Here is an 11680-nt window from a genome sequence, read left to right as displayed (position 1 = left end):
TATCACGTGTCGTGAGTAGACGACGAAGGTAAGTGACACGTCCAAACGTGATAATCATGGCATGCGTGCCATGGGAAACTTGACTACATGCTACGCTCATAGCACGCTTGCGGCCGCTTCGTCAGCTCCACATATACCAAACTTGGTATCAGGTGACGTAAGTAGATGACGAAGGTAAATGACACGTCCAAATATGATATTCATGACATGGAAGTCATGCACGGCATAATTTACCTCCGCCTCGTAACGTTGTGCTAATTTTGAATTGACATATCAACCTTTCACATTTGTGCTTCTCATATCGTCGATTCCCACTCTACACGGGATCTGCAATTTTTTTTTTCGTTTATTTACAGAGAAAAAGAAGACCGAAGGTGAGGGGAACTGGCAATTTCTCACAATGCACAGTCAGCATTAGTTGTGTGCCTTGCCGTCAAATACAAAGAATACCAATGCCTTCATCTTTTTTTCGCAGACCCCGATGTTATTTCACCTGAACAGTGTAAGTGAACTCTTGACTTGCTTATTGTTTTTTTTTCTTTTTATTGATATGCAGTGCACGTGGCAGCCTTCAATGCTTGCCCGAATTTCGGTTTGCTAGCGTATACTCTTCTTTATATGATACACCTTGAACACCCCAAAAATGACCCCTGAATGTAAGGACGACTGATCCAATAAACATATCCAGGAACCTCTAACTGACGCGGTTACGCATCGTGTAATCAGGCAGAACCTCAATTTGAAATCGTTGTTACATACAGTTAAAAGGTGATATAAAGAAACCCTAAGTCACACTGTTCCCGATGTAATGAATCTTCCATTCCCTGCATATGCCCGCAACCTTCGTGCCCTCTTTAACCCGGAATAACGAAACTAACGTGGCTTAGAACTCGAGGTGACAAACCTGTTCATAGAATAAATCAGTGAAACGGGGTGTATTCTTTCAAGTGGCAAGTGTAAGGTTCCAGCAAGTTAGACGCGAGCGCAAGATGAAGAGAGACGCACGGTACAAGAATTATTGTCTTTGTTCATTTTCTGCATTTTTTCACATGTGGACGGTCACACGTGGGGCAGTGTGGCCGTTGCGTTAATGCACGCTTAACTTATCCGTGCACAGAACTGCAGTTTCGGCGGGAAACAGAGTTTTAATTTTAAAAATCGCGAAATATTTTGCAGAAAAGGATTTTATGGCAACAAACAAAAATGGGCAACTTTAGTTCAAAAGATATGAGGTTGTCACTTGAGGGGACCGCCAAGCAGTAAGGGTACCATGGCCGCTTCGGTGAAAGTACAGGTATTAATTTTTATATTCCTTGAAATTAACTACTCGTACATCATAGATGATTTCCTGCACTATCAACAAAGTAGGGACAGCACATACTTCTATATTTATAAAAGAAATTCTCGGGTCCACCGTCTAGCGTGCCTTAAAGAAAGCACCAACCGGAAGAAAGGAAAGTTAACATGTCATACTGAAGCCCAAATGAAGTACCGTAATTTCTGTCAAATTGCTAAATGCTTTAAAATATGCACCATTTATTATCCGACAAGGAAAGATCACGTGTTTGAAGAAAAAAAATAAAAAGGTGGTCACTGGAGGTGACCACCGTGTTGGAAGGAGATTTAAGGGAGCACAATTTGCTAAACATTCCGAGCACTTCACGTCTGGCATCGCACTGTGCAGCACGTGTGGCCTTTCACTTGTTTTTTTTTTTGATACCGAAATTTTGTCGAAACATAGTCCCCATATAACTAGGGAAATGACAAAAGTGTTCCATATTAAACGAATAGCTGACGCATGCGTCCATGAGGCACCGATATAATTCATAGAAACAAAGTTCGCATATCTTCTCAGCACATGTACCGTTAGTTAAATCATACGCTATGTAACCTTTTTTTTTCAATTTTACGACTTCTGTGTAATGTTGATATGTTTCTTTGTTGTTTTTTGTCGCTTCCACATTCACGTGTTGTTCAAATAAAACTTTTAGCTGCGAGTCTTCACTCTTCTGTATCCCTTATATGCTCTTCCGTTTCCATCGTTCTCACATCGTAGCCAAAAGTGCTGCCTCACCAACTAGAACAACTTTCAAAACATCATCATCCTTATCAGCCTGACTTCTTACACTGCAGGACAAAGGCCTCTCCCATGTTCCGCCCGTAAACTCCGTCCTGTTCTTGCTGCTGCCATTTTATACCCACGAACTTCGTAATCTCATCTGCCCACCTTACTTTCTGTCTCCCCCTAACCCGTTCGCCTTCTCTGGGAATACAGTTAGTTACATTTAATGACCAGCGGTCATCCTGTCTACGCGCTATACATGCCCGGCCCATGTCCATTTCTTCTTCTTGATTTGAACTATCATATCCTTATCCCGGTTTGTTCCCTAATTTACTCTGCTCTCTTCTTGCCTCTTAAGGTTACAACCAACACTTTCCTTTCCAATACTCGCTGCGTCGTCCTCAATTTAAGCTGAATCCTCTTTGTAAGTCCCCAGGTTTTGCTCCGTAGCTAAGTACTGGCAAGATGCAGCTGTTATATACCTTCCTCTTGAGAGATAGTGGCGATCTACCAGTCATGATTCGAGAGTGCTTGCCATATGTGTAACAGCGCCTTCTTATTCTTCTAGTTACTTCAATGTCGTGGTTAGGCTCCGCAGTTATTACCTGTCCTAAGTAGGCACAGTCATTTACAACTTCAAGTGCACAGCTTCAAGTGCACTATTACTTATGTCAAAGCACTGCTCTCTTTTGAGGTTGTTGTTCATTACTTTCTTTTTGTCAGGTTAATTTTAAGACCTACCTTCCTGCTCTCATTGTCTAACTTCGTAATCATGAGTTGCAATTCGTCCCCTGAGTTACTCAACAATGCAATGTTAAACTGCCAATACCGTATAGGCATTTTAAGAGCCTCGCGCTTGCTTAGAGTTGTTTCTGAATGAACGAAGTTTGTACGGCAGAGTAAGGTCATCTGATCTTCGAAAAGCGCTGTCAGCGCTCAAATTTTTTCCTGTATGTGTTAGCTGATCATGAATACACGTTATACGGCCTGGAAACACTCGCAAGTAAAGTCTTGACCTGAAAATTTTGTTCGAATCTCTGAAGTGTTCCTACTGACCCGAGAAAAATTGCTGAGAATATCGGGGCTACACTTGTAGCTATGTACCTACGAATAGTCATCGTCCTAAGGTCGACTATATTTTCCGCTGACTGAAGGCCTCTCCTGATTTACTGTAATGAGTCATGTTCTGCGCATGGTTTTCTATACAAACGTACTGCCGTGCGATCTTCCTTTATGATTCACCTAATAATTTGTGTTGTTTTACGTGCCAAAATCTTGATATTAGTACGCATGCAAGCCTAAGTTTAGGGCTTAGAAAATCTCGGGCACCTTGGGTGCGTTGACGCACACCCATTCTAAGTGCACGGGTATCTATGATTTGACACGAATCGAAATGTAACCATCGTTGGTCGACATCGAACCCGCGACTTTACGGTCAGCAGCCGATCGCTGTAGCTACTGTGTCACTGAGGCGTCTGAATGTATCAAGCCTGGTATAATGACCAATAAATCTGACAAAGTACCTTGTGGATCTATGCTGACGTATTGAACTGCGTCGCTTGTGAACTTGAGACAAGGTTTATTTTGTGACGGCTTGTATAAATTGGTGTTTCCTTTTTTTTTACAGGCGACATAATTGATTTTACACGTAAGTCTTAGTTACGAAAGAGTGAGATACATAGAAGCTTGTTGTTTCTTTGTTTCAGGGCAACATTACTATAACTAACAGACAAGAAAACTAAGATGAGTATGAAGGGGGCCTATTCATAGTAATTGTGCTATAAATATGCAAAAAGTAAAGTGGATGAAAAGATAACTGGTCGCTGGCGGGGAACGGAACCTTAGACTATGGAATGAGAGTACGTGTTCCAGTGCTTGAAGTTGTCGGCTCGGAGGTCACAAGTTCGGTTCCTGCCATGCCAGCGGCAAGCTATATTTTAATCGACTTTACTACACACACACACACACACACACACACACACACACACACACACACACACACACACACACACACATATATATATATATATATATATATATATATATATATATATATATATATATATATATATATATATATATATATATATATATATATATATATATATATATATATATATATATATGAATTACCCCTGATAACTTCCCCTAGTGCTTCTTTCTTGCTTCCTTGTCTGTGACTTTCTAATGAGTTACGACATCGTATCTTCGAGAATTCGGTTTCACATTCTTTATTATCACTGACACGCGTGAAATGTGATCTATCATTAGTGATCACTTTACAAAGGCTGTTCTGTGAGACAAAAAAGTTTCTTTTTCTCCATGCCCGTCCATGCTTCACCAGCTGAGTGCCTAGACGAGACGGCTGTTGCGAACTGTGTTACAAAAGGTGTGCCACTGAACTGCAGCTATCTGCATTTCACTTAGCGTTTCATGGCCTCCGGAATCGGCATATATTCTTTGGACCAATCTGCGATGTCAACTGTAAACGTCGTCGCGTCACTTCACAATGACGTGGCGAAGCCGCCAATTTCGGTGATACGTAACGTCATCGCGCCATCACACAATCAGCTCGTTATGTAATACCATCATTGCCTCCGAAGAGGTCACGTGACTTTTTTTTTTGTTCGGCGATGGTCGCCACAAAATAAAGCAGGGGTGCCATTTACAGGTATGTGCAAAACATATTCTGCATCGGCGCAAGTGTTATGGAAAAGCTTAATCTTTAGTGTGCTCATGATTTGGCGGGTAATCATGGGCTGGTTTGTTGGCATTATTTTGTTGAGTGCCTATAGAAGCTGTTGCGTTCGTTAAAATGATATAATTCAGTATATGAGCTCCAATTACAATGCTTCAAGCGGTTGATCGGTTGACGCATCTACCGCGTGCAAGCTTGCCCGGCTAAGACCTTTTTGCTATCAGTTTCGACATTTGTGGACATCAGTACTCGTGCCTTTGTCACCCATAGTGTCCTTTGCCCGAACTACAAGAGCGAGCGACAGTGTTAACTTTAACGGCTGGTTTAAAAAACATCAAAGGGCGGCGAGAAGGGAAGCAACCCCCCCCCCCCCCCCCCCTAAAAAAGCAATTTCACTCGTGAAAGCATTCGCTTTCGGGCCATTTTTTTTACATGGCTTCAAAGAACGTCAAGCTGACCTTGGAATCCAAACTACAACTTGTTTAGAATAAATATCTACGCGGACCGAGGGAGAAAAAAATGGAGCGTGGTCTAGCGAAATTTCAGCTAACGCCGTTACTTGAAAGAAGGTATTGCACGCATCTCGGTGTGTCATTTCCGAAAGAGATTCGACTTGACATCCAGACTGATGCTGATCTCTAGAGGATTTGACAGCCAGACTGATGCTGATCTCTAGAGTGAGTAGAATCAGGACGCTAGTTATTATGCGGAGCTTTTTTTGTTTAAACACACGGCGACCCCACGGCGTGCCTCGCGAAATAAATGCCAAAGTCCACTCACGTCTGTGTAGCTTACCCGAACGAACCGTTACCAATCGCAAGGGGCGGCAAGATGATGTGGGTACCATTTATAGAAGTTATGAAGAAAATGACCTGCATGCTGTGCCGCTAGCGATGGGGGTCCGCTGGCTGTGTGTTTCTTTATACCCCTGATCCTCGTGTGATCACACTTGCGCAAGCATCTAAGCGTTGGTACAGTCACAACGAGAAAAGATTAGCACTAGTGACCGATAATCGGATTGCGATCAGTTGCAACCCGTGGTACGTTTGTCCCCGAGTACGCCGATGCCGAGAGCGTCATTGTTTATTATCGTATAGTTCGTATACTTGCTTAATCGCGTATTTCAGCCTGTCATTGTGTGCTTCCTTGCTCTGTGTATGTGTTCTTTCATGGCTAAGAAATGTAATTAAGCGTCAAGAAAATTTCATGTTTCAAAGCATGGCAGGGAAGACGGTGGAAAGCACTTCAATAAAAAAAAACTACTTTTTTTTGGGAGGGGGGGTCGCTGTCCTGTGCTTGCTGCTGCAATTTTATACCCACGAACTTCGTAATCTCATGTGCCCACCTTACTTTCTGGCTTATGCGATAAAGATAAAGCGACCCGCAACTGTTCCGGTAAAGAAGAAAAAAAAATCATGCGCGCGCGCAAGTATGCTGATAACAAAAGCACAAGCGCTTATTTGAGATGTGGGCTTCCGAATGGTCCAAAAGCAAGACAGGCTGCTTTGTGCCGGCCATCCCTGCATTGGAAATAGAATGCGCTCGACACTCACGCTATCGGAGCCCTCGAAAAGAACAGCACCACGTGCCGCAATTTTCCCGCATCGGTCACTGCTGACTTGAGTGTATTTTTTTCCCGTTGCGACCTTGCACCTGTTCTGCGTACCACGCAGTGTTCTTTGCCATCTCCACGCCTGCATGTTTCTACAAGTTTACCAGCTATCTTAACACTTGAATGTTATATGCGTTAATGTACCGGTTCAGGTATCTCAAAGTAGCTTGCTTTTATTCTTTCAATTGTAGTGTGCTGTTCTACGCCTGTCGTTATTGAACAGAACAGGTTTTGCGCAAAACTCAGTGTTTCGGTCATGGCCAAATTATGTAGGTCGTGAAACTTGGAGCGAAAAGTGGTAGAAGATCTATTGTCACAGACATCAACAACCATTGTGCGATTCAAATGCGACTATAGGCGAGAAGGAGGAAAATAAATAAAAGCCATACCGAAGAAAACTTTTTCTTTAAAACACTCAGATTTTATATACGCCCTAGCAAAGTAAGTATATTCTGTATCTAGCACTTGACTAAATACTTGATTGACCCATTTCTTAGTCCAGGACCAAAAATGGGGGCCGTACGCAGAGAACCTGCTATTTGGAGCTAGTGATAGTTCAGCACATTGTTAGGACGAGGCATCGCTCAGTTTCGAGCGGCGGTCCCACGCTCGCCTTCTGTAGTTCAGTTTTTTGCCTATGTGTTGCTTACTGCCTTGACGCTTTGGAGCTTACTAAGCTCACAGAATATTGCGGCGTCCACAGCTTCGTAAAACAGACGCCTGGCGCACTGTAGATAGGCGCCCGCTTTGTTTTACCTGCGGAGGTGTGGGCCACATTTCCTGCCATTGCTGGCAACGCGTAGATATGTTTCAACCTCTTCGGCAATGGTCTGACGATCGACGCGCCAACGACGGCTACGCACCACGCCGGGACACTCATTCTCAAGGACTCCCCTTGTATCAGTCCCTATTTGACAACCGCTGTGCCAATAATGACGACAGTGTGCCTGATTACCAGCCAGGTTTGGGACGTCGACCACGCTCTCCGTCTCCGGCATATTCGCTTTCGTCGCGCCACCGAACTACAGCCGACGTCAGTGGAAGGAGGTCACCAAGTCCACGCCGGGGAAACTGAAGGCGGCGACCTCCGGGGGTGAGGTTGCAGGCCGTCAAGGCGACGAAAAAAAGCCCCCGTTATTTGTACCACAGGACGCCGTAAAGCCGAGAAGTTGTAACACCGACGAAACTGTGACCACAGATCTTACCGTTTTGGTAGACGGACAGCAAGTAACAGCCTTAGTTGACACCGGCGCCGACTTTTATATCATAAGTGAAAACCTTGCCGTACGCCTCAAAAAAGTGAAGACTACGTGGACGGGACCTCACCTGAGGACAGCAGGCGGCCAGCTGTTGATGCCTGTCGGAAGGTGTACAGCAAGACTCGACATCGGTGGCTCTTCTTTCGTGTTCGTGGCGACGTTCGTCATCCTCACCTCGTGTTGCAAGGACTTGATCATAAGGATGAACTTCTTAAGAGAATATGGTGCCGTCATCAACATCCCGGACCGTTCAATTACATTCCGCAACAGCCCTGGTTTAGTTGACTGTTCAGACGCAATAAGCAACACTTTACGTATAATTGATGATGATGTGGTCGTCCCGCCCCGGTCATGTACTCTTGTTTCAGTAGAAGGCGACGAAGCGTTTGATGGCGAAGGCATTGCTGTCCCAATTGGCTCGCTGCTATTTAGTCATGGCATTTTGGTCGCACGAGGTATCGTCCGTCTCACTGGTGGACGCACGAATTTACTTCTGACGAACTTTAGTGCTGAGCGCCGGCACCTTTCGAAGGGCACAGCTATCGCTTCGTACGACAATATTGTAGAAATGCGAGGCAGTTTATGTTTGTCGGTATTGGACGAAGAGCCTTATCAAGAACCAGAACCCATTCTCGATGTCGGCACCACTCTGTCAAAGGACGAGCGACAGAGACTTCTTCAGCTGCTAGCCGAATTCCGCGACTGCTTTTCAACGACATCACGAGTTGGTCGAACACCTTTGACAAAGCACCGAATAATCACCGAGGACACGGTGAGACCTATTCACCAGAACCCTTATCGCGTAGCTTCAAAAGAACGCGAAGCCATACAACAACAAGTCGCAAAAATGCTTGCTGATGACGTCATTCAACCGTCGCAGAGCCCCTGGGCATCGCCTGTAGTGCTAGTAAAGAAAAAGGACGGCACCCTGCGTTTTTGCGTGGACTACAGGAAGCTGAATCGGGTGACCAAGAAAGATGTGTACCCGCTCCCACGTATTGATGACTCCCTTGACAGACTTCGGCACGCTCGCTACTTTTCTTCCAATGGACCTGAGGAGTGGTTACTGGCAGATCGAGGTAGACCCAAGAGACCGAGAGAAAACCGCTTTTGTGACCCCAGATGGTTTATACGAATTTAAAGTCTTGCCTTTCGGTTTGTGCTCCGCGCCCGCAACTTTTCAAAGGCTTATGGACACAGTACTTTCGGGATTGAAGTGGAAGACGTGCCTAGTCTATCTGGACGACGTTATAGTGTTTTCGACCACTTTTGACGAGCATCTCAAAAGGCTGGAAGTTGTTTTACGTGCCATACGGTTCGCGGGCCTAACATTGAAACCAGAAAAGTGCCATTTCTGTTTTCACGAACTTCAGTTTCTCGGTCACGTCGTCAGCAACGCAGGTGTCCGGCCCGATCCTGGAAAAATTGCCGCCGTCGCACAGTTCCCAGTACCCTCCAATAAGAAGGCTGTCAGACGCTTCCTAGGCCTTTGTGCCTATTATCGCCGGTTTATCGCAGACTTCGCCCGCATCGCGTCGCCACTAACTCGTCTCACAAGAGATGATGTTGCCTTTGAGTGGAAAGAAGAACAGGAGGCTGCCTTTAATGACCTGCGTCAACGTCTCCAAACGCCTCCTGTGCTCGCCCACTTCGACGAAGAAGCCCCGACGATGCTTCACACAGACGCTAGCAATGTAGGTCTTGGGGCTGTGCTTGTGCAACGGCAAGAGGACACAGAAAGAGTGATCGCCTATACAAGCCGAACGCTAACACGCGCAGAGGCTAACTATTCAACAACAGAGAAAGAATGCCTCGCCGTAGTATGGGCAGTAATGAAATTTAGCCCGTACTTGTATGGCCGACACTTCAAAGTTATTAGTGACCATCACTCCCTTTGCTGGTTAACTAACCTAAAGGTCCCACCGGCTGATTAGCGCGTTGCAGCCTAAAACGGCAAGAGTTTGACATGACGGTCGTGCACAAGTCAGGCAAGCGACATATGGACGCTGACTGTCTGTCCCGTTCACCCATTGAGTCGGCAACCCTACCCGAGGAGGAGGAAACGGCATTTCTCGGTGTCCTCGACACGACCGCCATTGCGCAGCAACAACGTGACGACACTGAGTTGCTTGGCTTAATTAACTACTTGGAAGGCATATCTCAGAAGGCGCCAAGAGTTTTCGCAAGAGTATTGTCACCGTTTTGTTTAAGGGGCGGAGTACTTTACAAAAGAAACTTTTCGTCGACAGGATCCGCCTATCTGCTCGTCATACCAGCAGCCCTTCGTACCGAAATACTCAAAGCATGCCACAACGAGGTGACCTCTGGCCATTTGGGTTACATGAGAACGTTGGCCAGAGTACAGCAAAGGTATTACTGGCCGAGACTAACCACAGCCGTGAAGCACCACGTTCGTACCTGTCTCGACTGCCAGCGACGCAAGTCACCACCGACTAAACCAGCTGGCCTACTGCAACCCGTGCAGGTCCCAACAGCTCCATTCTACCAGATAGGCATGGACATTTTGGGCCCACTTCCTATTTCCACTGCAGGAAACCGCTGGGTTATCGTCGCGACGGATTATCTGACCCGTTATGCCGAGACAAAAGCTATTCAGAGAGGTACAGCAGCAGAGGTGGCAAGATTTTTCATCGAAAATATTGTACTGAGGCATGGTGCACCAACCGTCGTGATCACAGACAGAGGAACCGCATTTACGGCAGCTCTCTTGGATCACGTCCTGATGCTGAGTGGAACAACGCATCGTAAGACCACTGCCTACCACCCACAAACAAACAGGCTGACGGAGCGTCTGAACAAAACCATTGAAGACATGCTTTCGATGTACGTAGACATTGAACACAAAAATTGGGATGAAATCTTGCCATACATAACGTTTGCGTACAACACGGCCAAGTAAGAAACGACCCGCATGACCCCGTTCAGCCTCGTTCATGGACGAGAAGTACGAACTATGTTAGATGCGATGCTGCTGCACGAAAGTGACGACATCGACCCAGACGCCAACACGTTTACGGAATGCGCCGAAGAACCTAGGCAACTGGCACGTTTACGGATCCGCCAGCACCAAGAGTACGATGCAGGCCGCTACAATGCTCACCGCAGAGCAGTTGTCTATCAAACTGGCGACAAAGTATGGATTTGGACACCCGTACGGAAACGAGGACTATCAGAAAAAGTCTTAAGAAGATACTTTGGGCTATACCGAGTGCTGCGACAACTGAGTGACGTCACTTACGAAGTTGTTACCGACAATTCGTGTAGTACCAATCGTCGCCAGCACCATCCTGAACTCGTTCACGTAGTGCGCATGAAGCCTTACGTCAGCGAGTGATTGCGTGAGACTTATCTTTTAACAAAAACTGCATTACTGACTTCCATCGGGTCGATGCTCTTTGAGAGGGAGGCAAATGACCCATGTCTACATGTGGACAAAAACGATGATGAGGGGATTTAGCGGACACCAGGTAGTGGGCCTCTGGCTTGACGCGAGAACGAAGAAGATCTTGTGGCTCAGCTGTTGAGAACACGCTGCTTTTGCTGCCTCAAGGCGTACTTGTGCTTTGTTCCCGTTGTACTGCGACAATATGTAGATAGCTGCTCCTGTGACTGGTGACTGCATTCGTTGGGACACGGCCTTCGTGCCTCCGTTATGCATGATGGTAAATACTGCACGCTACGCAAAAGAACGCTGTTCTCTAATGTTGTCAAAGTTATATTCTCAAGGCTGCGGCCTCGCTACAGTGTTTTTTTTTGTAAGTTGCCAAACGTCAGTTTTAGAGCTGTAGTGCTGTTGTTCTCGTGAACAGTTGTACCGCAATTTGACAGCAAAGTATTAGGTACATTTTAAAAATACACTTTTTGGCTAATTAAACAATCTTCATTCTCCAATGTTTCTTGTATGTCTTTCATAAATCTTGCGCACACAATCGATGAGCTGAAAGGCGCGATGAAATCGCGCAGTAAATAAAATCATGTAAAAATCAGCAATTAAAAAAACTTTCAGTTTCGCGCGATGTAAATAAAGC

Source organism: Rhipicephalus microplus, chromosome 10, assembly GCF_043290135.1.
Source record: "Rhipicephalus microplus isolate Deutch F79 chromosome 10, USDA_Rmic, whole genome shotgun sequence".
NCBI lineage: Eukaryota > Metazoa > Arthropoda > Arachnida > Ixodida > Ixodidae > Rhipicephalus > Rhipicephalus microplus.
Note: the sequence above shows the minus strand (reverse complement) of the source record.